Source organism: Pleurodeles waltl, chromosome 12 (genome assembly GCF_031143425.1).
Source record: "Pleurodeles waltl isolate 20211129_DDA chromosome 12, aPleWal1.hap1.20221129, whole genome shotgun sequence".
Classification (NCBI taxonomy): domain Eukaryota; kingdom Metazoa; phylum Chordata; class Amphibia; order Caudata; family Salamandridae; genus Pleurodeles; species Pleurodeles waltl.
Window position 1 is genome coordinate 126,675,283 of NC_090451.1, and position 14,904 is coordinate 126,690,186.

General features: G+C 41.7%; 2 non-coding genes across 2 annotated transcripts; both read left to right on the top strand.

The window, feature by feature from the left end:
* The first annotated feature begins 3,969 nt into the window (after positions 1 to 3,969).
* Positions 3,970 to 4,051, top strand: TRNAL-UAG (transfer RNA leucine (anticodon UAG)). Its single transcript has one exon. It is a non-coding gene; the product is annotated as a tRNA-Leu (tRNA).
* A 4,108-nt stretch (positions 4,052 to 8,159) lies between these two features.
* On the top strand, positions 8,160 to 8,241 carry TRNAL-UAG (transfer RNA leucine (anticodon UAG)). The gene has a single exon. It is a non-coding gene; the product is annotated as a tRNA-Leu (tRNA).
* Positions 8,242 to 14,904: the final 6,663 nt, after the last annotated feature.

Genomic DNA, 14,904 nt, shown 5'->3' on the forward strand with positions numbered 1-14,904 from the left:
GAAAAATACGAGCACCTAAACCGTGAGACCGGGCAACTAGGCCAAAGCCTCCGCTAAAGTCATGCTAAGCTAAAGCAATTCAAGCAAGCAAATCGTAGCACACGTTTATGATTATGTCGGATTAGTGCAATTCTAATACACCACGTTATATAAAGCTCGCATATAAATGATGGCAAACTACTCTGAGGCACATTTTGTCCCCGTACAATCTTTATTAGTTCGGTTAAAGTCACACATGATTATTTCAGCACTACGTTTAAGCGTTAATAAATCAAAACCTTCATTTTCTGCTTCATCACCACTCGGCCATAACTACGAGCTCTCGACAGCCCATACCGAAACTTTATATCACAACAAAATTGTGCAAAACGGCCGTGCATACCTATATATAACTCCATTTAGTAGGATCTCTAACTTTGTGCAAAGGGCACATTGCTATGTTTCTGTCTAAGCTTTGCTTTAGGTCTGAGGTCTTAAGAACCAAAGCAGGCTCCACGCACACTTGTCGGCACAAAAAAACAAGCATTTGCAATGCGAAATGTCTCACATTTGTGAGAGTTAGAGCTATTGGCGTTGCAAATGACAATGTCTTTTACCTAGGTTTTGGTTTTCTTTGGGAAAATTTGATGTGTCCACGTTGTGTTTTGGGGCACTTCCTGTCGCGGGCGCTAGGCCTACCCACACAAGTGAGGTACCATTTTTATCGGGAGACTTGAGGAAACATAGAATAGCAAAACAAGTGTTACTGCCCCTTGTCTTTATCTACATTTTTTCCTTCCAAATATAAGACAGTGTGTAAAAAAGACGTCTATTTGAGAAATGCCCTTTAATTCGCATGCTAGTGTGGGCACCCCAGAATTCAGAGATGTGCAAATAACCACTGCTCCTCAACACCTTATCTTGTGCCCATTTTGGAAATAGAAAGGTTTTCTTGATACCTATTTTTCACTCTTTATACTTCGGCAAAATAATTGCTGTATACCCGGTATAGAAAGAAAACCCACTGCAAGGTGCAGCTCATTTATTTTCTCTGGATACCTAGGGTTCTTGATGAACCTACAAGCCCTCTATATCCCCGCAACCAGAAGAGTCCAGCAGACGTAACGGTATATTGCCTTCAAAATTCTGACATTGCAGAAAAAAGTTACAGAGTAAAACGTAGAGAAAAATTGCTGTTTTTTTACCTCAATTTCAATATTTTTTTTATTTCAGTTGTTATTTTCTGTAGGAAACCCTTGTAAGATCTACACAAGTTACCCATTGCTGAATTCAGAATGTTGTCTTCTTTTCAAAAATGTTTAGGTTACTGGGATCCAGCATTGGTTTCACACCCATTTCTGTCACTGACTGGAAGGAGGCTAAAAGCACACAAAATCATAAAAATGGGGTATATCCCAGTAAAATGCCAAAATTGAGTTGAAAAATTGGGTTTTCTGATTCAAGTCTGCCTGTCCCTGAATGCTGGGAAGCTGGTGATTTTAGCACTGCAAACCCTTTGTGGATGCCAATTTCAGGGACAAAAACCACAAGCCTTCTTCTCCAGCCCTTTTTTCCATTTTTTTTTTAAACTACATTTTTACTGTATTTTGGCTAATTTATTGGTCTCCTTCAGGGGAACCCACAAAGTCTGGGTACCTCTAGAATCCCTAGGATGTTGGACAAAAAGGACGCAAATTTGGCGTGGGTAGCTTATGTGGACAAAAATGTATGATGGCCTAAGCGCGCCCTGCCCCAAATAGCCAAAAAAATGCCTGCCACCTGAGGGGGAAAAGGCCTGGCAGCGAAGGGGTTAAAATGCACTATTTTATTCCAATTTCTTCACTTAGCTTCAGATGAACTATTGTTCCCTCCCACCCCCTCCTTTCAAAGTGCACCAGCCACCACTGCCTGGGGTGAGGCAGATTGTTTTCGATTGCAGTATGGCAGATTGTTTTGGATTGCAGTGTGGTAGTTTGTTTTGGATTGGAGTGCAGCAGATTGCAGTGGGGTAGATTGTTTTGAATTGGAGTAGGGGAGATTGTTTTGAAGTGGAGTCGGGCAGATTGGAGTGGGTCAGATTGTTTTAGATCGGAGTGGGACAGATTGTTTTGGAGTGGTGCAGATTGTTTTTTATTAGAGTGGGGCAAATTGGAGTGAGACAGATTTGATAGGGGTGGCTGGAGAGGATTGGAGTGGGATGAGTTAGAGTGGATTGGATTCGGGTGAGTGATTTGGACTGGAGTGAGGTGGATTAGTGTGGGTGAAGTGGTCTGGATGGGGGTGGATTGTAGTGGGGCAGATTGGAGTGGGGTGGATTGAAGTGTACCGCAGGATTATGTGTCAAAGCATAATTTCAGAACTTACACATAATAAAGAAACACTGTTGCTTTGCAATATTTTAAACAAGCTAATCGTCATCTTTTGAGAAGAGCGCCCACGAACAAAAACAAAAGAAAACATGCGTGGAACGTGGGAAAAGACGATTTGGCAAAATAAAAGAAAGTTAGATTTAAATTTAAAACTTAACAGTTTTGGTTGACCTGCTGGTCATGTTTTTGCCAGTCACAAGCCTTCTGTTTGCAGGGCACTAGAAGGTAAAAGGTAACAATAGTACCTTGATCAGGTGGGGAGCAGCAGTCAGGCACTGATTAAGCTGAATCAATCAACGCTTGGTCGCTGCTCTACAGAGAGGAACGGAAATGATGCAAGACATGCCTTGATGAATTAGGAAACTGTAAAGAAGAGTGCCACATAAATAAAAAAATGGTGAGAGACATGCGGGCTCCAAGCCCTTTACTGAATACTACAGAGTCTATCAAGCGAGACCCTAAAAAGGTCAGTTAGTTAAAATAAACAAACATTGTTACTTCTAAATATCAATATTCCAAGGACGCCTACATGGTCGTCAAGCAAAAAGTCCCTAGTGCATGGAGGGGCTTATGGTAGTTCTGAAGAGAGGCAAAGGACTTGGTCAGAGGGTGGCCTTGTTGGTGTGGTAGGGAAGCAATACCTCAAACGTTATTACTGGGGTAGGGGAGCTTCCAATTCGGAGTAATGAAAATTATCACAAAGCAATCAAGTAATTCCACATCAAAATAACAAGCGTGCGGGCTGACAACCATGCTCTCAGCATCAACGAGCGCAGAGTGAAGTGAATTTTACCATCCTCTGTGCATTTTTATTGCGGGGCTCATTTACATTTGACTTGGCGCGCAGAACGAGTGAGAACCCGGTCAATAGAAACAAAAATCATCTATTTAAAAAGTTTAGTTTCACGTGGGCCTGTTGTCCTTACTTCTTTCAGAATAGCTTTTGAACCTCTGTCCTGTGTGTGTCTGTGACTGTCACGTGAAAAGGCAGTCAGAGCATCCAGGTGGACCCCATGTCACCTGGGGCACCGCCCACCAGTGCTGGAGTTTTAAACAGCACCGGGTTGCATTTTGGGACTTGTGCCTTTTCAATGTGAGCTCAAAGACCGGGAAGTGTGGAATTCTGTTGGCTAAAAAATATTAACAGCGGAATGTGAATAGGCCACACAAGACATGACGTCACTGGAAAGCTAAAGAGTATGTTGGGGAGACTGGGTGAGGCAATAGGGCTGATGTCATGAATACGTGCAACTCCTCGGTAATTTTTGAATGAACTGCTCATTCATTAGATCCCACCCTAAGAAATGACCCCACCAGTATGAACACTTGTTTCATTAGAAAATGATGGAGTCACGTTGCCTATGTAGAGCAGGTGCTTATACCTTGGTTGGAAGTCATTGCTCGGAGAGTGTTGTCTTTTAAGGTGATTGCACTAGATCCGAGCAGCTGGGAGAAGACTTGTGCAGTGACTGAGTAAGAGAGATAACCTTAAATTACCACATCACCCTCCCGACATTGTAATCATGTCCTTTAAACGGTTTATCGACTCGACTTTCCACACTAAGTGCGTCGACGCAGGGTTTCGGTGCTCATGAAGTGCACAGACACACAGAAAGCTGAAGGTAGCGTGGCCGAGCGGTCTAAGGCGCTGGATTTAGGCTCCAGTCTCTTTGGAGGCGTGGGTTCGAGGCCCACCGCTGCCAGAGATGGATTTTAACAGATCTTAATGAGCATCTCCCTCCCGCCCCTTCAATTTTGCATACACAGTGACTCTACCAATAGGTCCCAAATATTAAAACTCTTTTACAGTCTCCTTCTGAGTAAACTCCTAAACCGTGGACTCCCAAGAAATCGGCTGATGGGCGCTGCTGTTGTTTTCCTTCATTCTGCTTAGATCACCTTCAAATTTAACAAATAATGTGTTCTCCCCACGCGGTCACCCCGCTCTTCTCTCTGCAAAATAAAATCGAACCTCTGTTAAATAAAGATTTAAAGCAAATTATCTACCTTCCCAAATAAAGTTGGTAAATGTGCTCTTCACAGTTATTTTAAATATCAGGTTTAAAATAAACAAGTGACGTACTCGGCAGAATTCGAACCTGCGCAGAGAACCCACAATGGATTGCAAGCCCATCACCTTAACCACTCGGCCATACCTACGAACTCTCGACAGCCCATACCGAAACTTTATATCACAACAACATTGTGCAAAATGGCCGTGCACACCTATATATAACTCCATTTAGTAGGATCTCTAACTTTGTGCAAAGGGCACATTGCTATGTTTCTGTCTAAGCTTTGCTTTAGGTCTGAGGTCTTAAGAACCAAAGCAGGCTCCACGCACACTTGTCGGCACAAAAAAACAAGCATTTGCAATGCGAAATGTCTCACATTTGTGAGAGTTAGAGCTATTGGCGTTGCAAATGACAATGTCTTTTACCTAGGTTTTGGTTTTCTTTGGGAAAATTTGATGTGTCCACGTTGTGTTTTGGGGCACTTCCTGTTGCGGGCGCTAGGCCTACCCACACAAGTGAGGTACCATTTTTATCGGGAGACTTGAGGAAACATAGAATAGCAAAACAAGTGTTACTGCCCCTTGTCTTTATCTACATTTTTTCCTTCCAAATATAAGACAGTGTGTAAAAAAGACGTCTATTTGAGAAATGCCCTTTAATTCGCATGCTAGTGTGGGCACCCCAGAATTCAGAGATGTGCAAATAACCACTGCTCCTCAACACCTTATCTTGTGCCCATTTTGGAAATAGAAAGGTTTTCTTGATACCTATTTTTCACTCTTTATACTTCGGCAAAATAATTGCTGTATACCCGGTATAGAAAGAAAACCCACTGCAAGGTGCAGCTCATTTATTTTCTCTGGATACCTAGGGTTCTTGATGAACCTACAAGCCCTATATATCCCCGCAACCAGAAGAGTCCAGCAGACGTAACGGTATATTGCCTTCAAAATTCTGACATTGCAGAAAAAAAGTTACAGAGTAAAACGTAGAGAAAAATGGCTGTTTTTTTACCTCAATTTCAATATTTTTTTTATTTCAGTTGTTATTTTCTGTAGGAAACCCTTGTAAGATCTACACAAGTTACCCATTGCTGAATTCAGAATGTTGTCTTCTTTTCAAAAATGTTTAGGTTACTGGGATCCAGCATTGGTTTCACACCCATTTCTGTCACTGACTGGAAGGAGGCTAAAAGCACACAAAATCATAAAAATGGGGTATGTCCCAGTAAAATGCCAAAATTTAGTTGAAAAATTGGGTTTTCTGATTCAAGTCTGCCTGTCCCTGAAAGCTGGGAAGCTGGTGATTTTAGCACTGCAAACCCTTTGTGGATGCCAATTTCAGGGACAAAAACCACAAGCCTTCTTCTCCAGCCCTTTTTTCAATTTTTTTTTTTAAACTACATTTTTACTGTATTTTGGCTAATTTATTGGTCTCCTTCAGGGGAACCCACAAAGTCTGGGTACCTCTAGAATCCCTAGGATGTTCGACAAAAAGGACGCAAATTTGGCGTGGGTAGCTTATGTGGACAAAAATGTATGATGGCCTAAGCGCGCCCTTCCCCAAATAGCCAAAAAATGCCTGCCACCTGAGGGGGAAAAGGCCTGGCAGCGAAGGGGTTAAAATGCACTATTTTATTCCAATTTCTTCACTTAGCTTCAGATGAACTATTGTTCCCTCCCACTCCCTCCTTTCAAAGTGCACCAGCCACCACTGCCTGGGGTGGGACAGATTGTTTTCGATTGCAGTATGGCAGATTGTTTTGGATTGCAGTGTGGTAGTTTGTTTTGGATTGGAGTGCAGCAGATTGCAGTGGGGTAGATTGTTTTGAATTGGAGCAGGGGAGATTGTTTTGAAGTGGAGTCGGGCAGATTGGAGTGGGTCAGATTGTTTTAGATCGGAGTGGGACAGATTGTTTTGGAGTGGTGCAGATTGTTTTTTATTAGAGTGGGGCAAATTGGAGTGAGACAGATTTGATAGGGGTGGCTGGAGAGGATTGGAGTGGGATGAGTTAGAGTGGATTGGATTCGGGTGAGTGATTTGGACTGGAGTGAGGTGGATTAGTGTGGGTGAAGTGGTCTGGATGGGGGTGGATTGTAGTGGGGCAGATTGGAGTGGGGTGGATTGAAGTGTACCGCAGGATTATGTGTCAAAGCATAATTTCAGAACTTACACATAATAAAGAAACACTGTTGCTTTGCAATATTTTAAACAAGCTAATCGTCATCTTTTGAGAAGAGCGCCCACGAACAAAAACAAAAGAAAACATGCGTGGAACGTGGGAAAAGACGATTTGGCAAAATAAAAGAAAGTTAGATTTAAATTTAAAACTTAACAGTTTTGGTTGACCTGCTGGTCATGTTTTTGCCAGTCACAAGCCTTCTGTTTGCAGGGCACTAGAAGGTAAAAGGTAACAATAGTACCTTGATCAGGTGGGGAGCAGCGGTCAGGCACTGATTAAGCTGAATCAATCAACGCTTGGTCGCTGCTCTACAGAGAGGAACGGAAATGATGCAAGACATGCCTTGATGAATTAGGAAACTGTAAAGAAGAGTGCCACATAAATAAAAAAATGGTGAGAGACATGCGGGCTTCAAGCCCTTTACTGAATACTACAGAGTCTATCAAGCGAGACCCTAAAAAGTTCAGTTAGTTAAAATAAACAAACATTGTTACTTCTAAATATCAATATTCCGAGGACGCCTACATGGTCGTCAAGCAAAAAGTTCCTAGTGCATGGAGGGGCTTATTGTAGTTCTGAAGAGAGGCAAAGGACTTGGTCAGACGGTGGCCTTGTTGGTGTGGTAGGGAGGCAATACCTCAAACGTTATTACTGGGGTAGGGGAGCTTGCAATTCGGAGTAATGAAAATTATCACAAAGCAATCAAGTAATTCCACATCAAAATAACAAGCGTGCGGGCTGACAACCATGCTCTCAGCATCAACGAGCGCAGAGTGAAGTGAATTTTACCATCCTCTGTGCATTTTTATTGCGAGGCTCATTTACATTTGACTTGGCGCGCAGAACGAGTGAGAACCCGGTCAATAGAAACAAAAATCATCTATTTAAAAAGTTTAGTTTCACGTGGGCCTGTTGTGCTTACTTCTTTCAGAATAGCTTTTGAACCTCTGTCCTGTGTGTGTCTGTGACTGTCACGTGAAAGGCAATCAGAGCATCCAGGTGGGCCCCGTCACCTGGGGCACCGCCCACCAGTGCTGGAGTTTTAAACAGCACCGGGTTGCATTTTGGGACTTGTGCCTTTTCAATGTGAGCTCAAAGACCGGGAAGTGTGGAATTCTGTTGGCTAAAAAATATTAACAGCGGAATGTGAATAGGCCACACAAGACATGACGTCACTGGAAAGCTAAACAGTATGTTGGGGAGACTGGGTGCGGCAATAGGGCTGATGTCATGAATACGTGCAACTCCTCGGAATTTTTTGAATGAACTGCTCATTCATTAGATCCCACCCTAAGAAATGAGCCCACCAGTATGAACACTTGTTTCATTAGAAAATGATGGAGTCACATTGCCTATGTAGAGCAGGTGCTTATACCTTGGTTGGAAGTCATTGCTCGGAGAGTGTTGTCTTTTAAGGTGATTGCACTAGGTCCGAGCAGGTGGGAGAAGACCTGTGCAGTGACTGAGTAAGAGAGATAACCTTCAATTACCACATCACCCTCCCGACATTGTAATCATGTCCTTTAAACGGTTTATCGACTCGACTTTCCACACGAAGTGCGAAGACGCAGGGTTTCGGTGCTCATGAAGTGCACAGACACACAGAAAACTGAAGGTAGCGTGGCCGAGCGGTCTAAGGCGCTGGATTTAGGCTCCAGTCTCTTTGGAGGCGTGGGTTCAAATCCCACCGCTGCCAGAGATGGATTTTAACAGATCTTAATGACGCATCTCCCTCCCGCCCCTTCAATTTGCATACACAGTGACTCTACCAATAGGTCCCAAATATTAAAACTCTTTTACAGTCTCCTTCTAAGTAAACTCCTAAACCGTGGACTCCCAAGAAATCGGCTGATGGGCGCTGCTGTTGTTTTCCTTCATTCTGCTTAGATCACCTTCAAATGGAAGGTTTAACAAATAATGTGTTCTCCCCACGCGGTCACCCCGCTCTTCTCTCTGCAAAATAAAATCGAACCTCTGTTAAATAAAGATTTAAAGCAAATTATCTACCTTCCCAAATAAAGTTGGTAAATGTGCTCTTCACAGTTATTTTAAATATCAGGTTTAAAATAAACAAGTGACGTACTCGGCAGAATTCGAACCTGCGCAGAGAACCCCCAATGGAGTGAAAGCCCATCACCTTAACCACTCGGCCATAACTACAAGCTCTCGCCAGCCCATACCGAAACTTTATATCACAACAAAATTGTGCAAAATGGCCGTGCATACCTATATATAACTCCATTTAGTAGGATCTCTAACTTTGTGCAAAGGGCACATTGCTATGTTTCTGTCTAAGCTTTGCTTTAGGTCTGAGGTCTTAAGAACCAAAGCAGGCTCCACGCACACTTGTCGGCACAAAAAAACAAGCATTTGCAATGCCAAAGGTCTCACATTTGTGAGAGTTAGAGCTATTGGCGTTGCAAATGACAATGTCTTTTACCTAGGTTTTGGTTTTCTTTGGGAAAATTTGATGTGTCCACGTTGTGTTTTGGGGCACTTCCTGTCGCGGGCGCTAGGCCTACCCACACAAGTGAGGTACCATTTTTATCGGGAGACTCGAGGAAACATAGAATAGCAAAACAAGTGTTACTGCCCCTTGTCTTTATCTACATTTTTTCCTTCCAAATATAAGACAGTGTGTAAAAAAGACGTCTATTTGAGAAATGCCCTTTAATTCGCATGCTAGTGTGGGCACCCCAGAATTCAGAGATATGCAAATAACCACTGCTCCTCAACACCTTATCTTGTGCCCATTTTGGAAATAGAAAGGTTTTCTTGATACCTATTTTTCACTCTTTATACTTCGGCAAATTAATTGCTGTATACCCGGTATAGAAAGAAAACCCACTGCAAGGTGCAGCTCATTTATTTTCTCTGGATACCTAGGGTTCTTGATGAACCTACAAGCCCTATATATCCCCGCAACCAGAAGAGTCCAGCAGACGTAACTGTATATTGCCTTCAAAATTCTGACATTGCAGAAAAAAGTTACAGAGTAAAACGTAGAGAAAAATGGCTGTTTTTTCACCTCAATTTCATTTTTTTTTTTTTTTCAGTTGTTATTTTCTGTAGGAAACCCTTGTAAGATCTACACAAGTTACCCATTGCTGAATTCAGAATGTTGTCTTCTTTTCAAAAATGTTTAGGTTACTGGGATCCAGCATTGGTTTCACACCCATTTCGGTCACTGACTGGAAGGAGGCTAAAAGCACACAAAATCATAAACATGGGGTATGTCCCAGTAAAATGCCAAAATTTAGTTGAAAAATTGGGTTTTCTGATTCAAGTCTGCCTGTCCCTGAAAGCTGGTGATTTTAGCACTGCAAACCCTTTGTGGATGCCAATTTCAGGGACAAAAACCACAAGCCTTCTTCTCCAGCCCTTTTTTCCATTTTATTTTTTAAAACTACATTTTTACTGTATTTTGCTAATTTATTGGTCTCCTTCAGGGGAACCCACAAAGTCTGGGTACCTCTAGCATCCCTAGGATGTTGGATAAAAAGGACGCAAATTTGGCGTGGGTTGCTTATGTGGACAAAAATGTATGATGGCCTAAGCGCGCCCTGCCCCAAATAGCCCAAAAAATGCCTGGCACCTGAGGGGGAAAAGGCCTGGCAGCGAAGGGGTTAAAATGCACTATTTTATTCCAATTTCTTCACTTAGCTTCAGATGAACTATTGTTCCCTCCCACCCCCTCCTTTCAAAGTGCACCAGCCACCACTGCCTGGGGTGGGACAGATTGTTTTCGATTGCAGTATGGCAGATTGTTTTGGATTGCAGTGTGGTAGTTTGTTTTGGATTGGAGTGCAGCAGATTGCAGTGGGGTAGATTGTTTTGAATTGGAGTAGGAGAGATTGTTTTGAAGTGGAGTCGGGCAGATTGGAGTGGGTCGGATTGTTTTAGATCGGAGTGGGACAGATTGTTTTGGAGTGGTGCAGATTGTTTTTTATTAGAGTGGGGCAAATTGGAGTGAGACAGATTTGATAGGGGTGGCTGGAGAGGATTGGAGTGGGATGAGTTAGTGTGGATTGGATTCGGGTGAGTGATTTGGACTGGAGTGAGGTGGATTAGTGTGGGTGAAGTGGTCTGGATGGGGGTGGATTGTAGTGGGGCAGATTGGAGTGGGGTGGATTGAAGTGTACCGCAGGATTATGTGTCAAAGCATAATTTCAGAACTTACACATAATAAAGAAACACTGTTACTTTGCAATATTTTAAACAAGCTAATCGTCATCTTTTGAGAAGAGCGCCCACGAACAAAAACAAAAGAAAACATGCGTGGAACGTGGGAAAAGACGATTTGGCAAAATAAAAGAAAGTTAGATTTTAATTTAAAACTTAACAGTTTTGGTTGACCTGCTGGTCATGTTTTTGCCAGTCACAAGCCTTCTGTTTGCAGGGCACTAGAAGGTAAAAGGAAACAATAGTACCTTGATCAGGTGGGGAGCAGCGGTCAGGCACTGATTAAGCTGAATCAATCAACGCTTGGTCGCTGCTCTACAAAGAGGAACGGAAATGATGCAAGACATGCCTTGATGAATTAGGAAACTGTAAAGAAGAGAGGCACATAAATAAAAAAATGGTGAGAGACATGCGGGCTCCAAGCCCTTTACTGAATACTACAGAGTCTATCAAGCGAGACCCTAAAAAGTTCAGTTAGTTAAAATAAACAAACATTGTTACTTCTAAATATCAATATTCCAAGGACGCCTACATGGTCGTCAAGCAAAAAGTTCCTAGTGCATGGAGGGCCTTATGGTAGTTCTGAAGAGAGGCCAAGGACTTGGTCAGAGGGTGGCCTTGTTGGTTTGGTAGGGATGATAGAGCGTTCCGTACTAATAATTTACCTGTACTTGGACGCTCTTTAGGCCGATGAATCTTTTGGCTAAGTGGGGCTCTCTTCACCCGAGACCAGTCAATTTAATCAAATCAATAATCAATAACGAACATAAGCAATGCCCTGATCAACATAACACTTAACAATTAATCCAGAATACATTTCGGCGAACCCTGACCTTTCAGTCAGGAATAACCTCACCAGTTTATTCAAAGTTAGTGAATTTATTTCCCTATATTAACAAAGCTAGCACAATATAGATGTGTCTCAACACCAAATGATAAATGTAAATGAACATTAATAGCTGTCCATAACGGCGAAACAGGTGCAATCTATGCAGCATTTGAATAACAAGGCATTCGATAATAGCAATGCAAATCACTAATACTATAATCTGTAATGAGCTTATTGCATACATTTAGTCAGCATAACAAAGTCTCAAATTGCATTGTGCAACAAAAGGAATCCTCATCTAACCTCAAATTAGCATCGGCATGTGGGACTTCATGCAAAACAATTTAGCAACATTAATTTGGAAAACTCCTAGCTAGGGCTCTTGTCAAAATCAGCAGTTGGTTACCTAAAAGAAACACAATGCAATTGTACAATTTCCTTTCATATTTACCAATTACAATCAGCATTCAAGGAAGTCTTCGTCTCACAGGTACCGTTTCTCGATCAGCATGGGACGGGGCAAAGGGGCAGGGGTGGACGGGGCAGTTGCCTCACGGCGGCAAGATAAAACTACTACTTCATGCAAAGGGCATTTCAAAGTTAAAGTCTCTAGGGCAAGAATCATTTAAAGTCTCTTTCTCTCGATTAGAGAAAGCATCAAAGTCTCTTTCAAAATGGCGTCGCAGCAAGGTGGGCCATAATAGCTGCAAAGTCTACAAAATGGCGGGTATCGGGCTGGTAATGGCTATTTTCTTCTCGTGCACCTGGTTTAAATAGACAACAGTTCAAATCCAGTAGGGTCTTCCATTGGAGGGTTCATAGGTTGGCTTCAAATTGTCCAATCAAAAACAACAGTTCTCAAGCTTTTACTTAAGCATACATTATCCTTGGAGACGGGTACGCAAGTTGCAACATTTCATACCAATTAACTCACTTTCAGAGCTTCCATTGTCCGCACCTGCAGATTGACCTTGGAGCAAAGAGAAAAATGCCAGGCTGGCACGAAACCTTAAGATAAGCATGTGAACGATCTCAGTGGAAAAGTACAGCTTCAAGCAAAAATACACGTTTATTAGCACATTGGAAAAACACGAGCATCTAAATCGTGAGACCAGACAACTAGGCCAAAGCCTCCACTAAAGTTATGCTAAGCTAAAACATTTCAAACAAGCAAATCATAGCACACGTTTACGATTATGTCGGATTAGTGCGCTTCTAATACATCACGTTATATAAAGCACGCTTATAAATGTTGGCAAACTACTCTGAGGGCACATTTTGTCCCCGTACAATCTTTATTAGTTCGGTTAAAGTCACACATGATTATTTCACACTACGTTTATGCGCTAATAAATGTAAAACCTTCATTTCAGCTTCATCAATCCCTCCTCTGATGACTACTTGTCATCACACAAACTATTCCCACAAATTTTATTCCATTAAAATTCTGTCAGTTCTCTTTTCCTTTTAATTCCCCTAGTTTTCGGTTTGTATTCTTCTGCCATTCTTTTCATCATTTTCTCTTCCTTCCTTCTCTTAATTCTTTCCATAATCATTATTATTCCCCTTTTTATTCCCCAAATTCCAAATATACAAATCAGTACTATTAATATTCCCTGTATTATTTTTAGTAATATTCCATTCCAAATTCCCCCAATCCAATTTCCCACTGAAGCAAGTCCTTTTCCAACCTTCTCCCACACTCCTGGTTCTTTCAATTCCTTCAAATCTGCACTCTCTTTTGTTAGATTAGCAAGCATAGTTTTAATTTTCACACTGTTGTCGGGAATATACGTGCAACAGTGGCGCGCACCAAGCATTTTGCAAACGCCGCCATCCTTTGCTAAAAGAATGTCTAAGGCAAGCCTATTTTGAAGAGTCATAGCTCTTTCCGCTGCAAGTTCAGCATCTATCAGGATTATAGCACCTGAAAACTTTGTCAACATGTTATCCACTATAGTAGACAACTTTCTTATTTTGATGGAATTCAACACAACTCCCAAAGAAGGAATCATGGCTCCAAATATATCTCCTACCACAGCAGCTGCGGTCTCTCTTTTCTGGATACGATGGGATCCAGATGTCTTTGAAATCATCGATAGGTCATCCAGTTGATAAACCTTTGGGAACACTATACCCAAATAACATCTCCCCCACCATCCTTTCGGAAGACGATAATAGGCATTATACCCACAAATGTAATATACACCTGGAATGACAGGGTCAAGTCCGTTCATCATGAATGTCCATTTGGCCTTAAAGATAAACGTATGTTTACACTCACTCGCTCCTACAAAAATGTTATCATAATAAGATTCACCTCGATATATACAAAATTTCCCTACATGCCAAGCATCTAAAGCTATTCTCCCTTGTGTTTTTATTACGGCAAAATCATAATGATCTACTGAAGTCCTCTTACTTAGCTCTTTTTCTAATTTCGCATTCATTTGCGCCCTTCTATCATCCGTGCGATCTAAAAAGCTTATTTCTACTGCAGTGAGCGAGCAGGTAAGGTTTTCCCTATGAGCGTGAGCCGTTTCAAAAGGTTGCATTGGCTAGAAAAATTCCCTCATTATTTTAGCATCCCAATCTTTAGCAATCTGGCTTAGCTGCGCTATTATAGGAACATATGCAAAGGTAACATCATAATTTGAGTAAAAATACTGTATGTTGGTTTGACCATAAAATCTAGAAGTTACTATACTACATGTAATCCCGTATGTAAGAGGCATGTGGTGATAAGTCACCCCTTCCTTTACTGATGTCGGTATCTGTGTACACACATAACAATCTTTCGCATCCATAGTCTCAACATATTCTGTTAGCAAGCGATAGCAAACATTATACGATAGCTCCTTCTTATCATGCAAGTGTCTCTCATCTAATTCTAGTCTTTTCAATGCGGTTAGTTCAGTAACAGTAACAGGAGCAAGAGTAGAAGCATCAATTCTCTCATTCTCACCCTTTCCACGTGTAGCGAGCACTATTCCCACTATTATTAGTACACATGCAATTATTAAGCCTATACACGCATATTTACAATATTTCATTCTACTGTTTTGTGTAGCCATGATCTGTATAGAATCAGAGAGCTAGAAGCACCTATAAAGAAACTATTTAGCAATTTAGTTACAAAGCTGAACGAGCGCAATGTTCACACAGTTTTCTTCAAGAGGCCAGTCACTTATCGGTTAGCAGCATTTGTATCCACTATTCGGCAATCAATAACTCAGTCCTTTTTTTTTTTTTTTTTTTTTTTTTTCTTTTTTTTTCTTTAAAGTTCAATCAATAACTCAGTCTTTTATCGGTTCAGCAAATGTCTCATCCGGTTTAGCAATGTCTCAG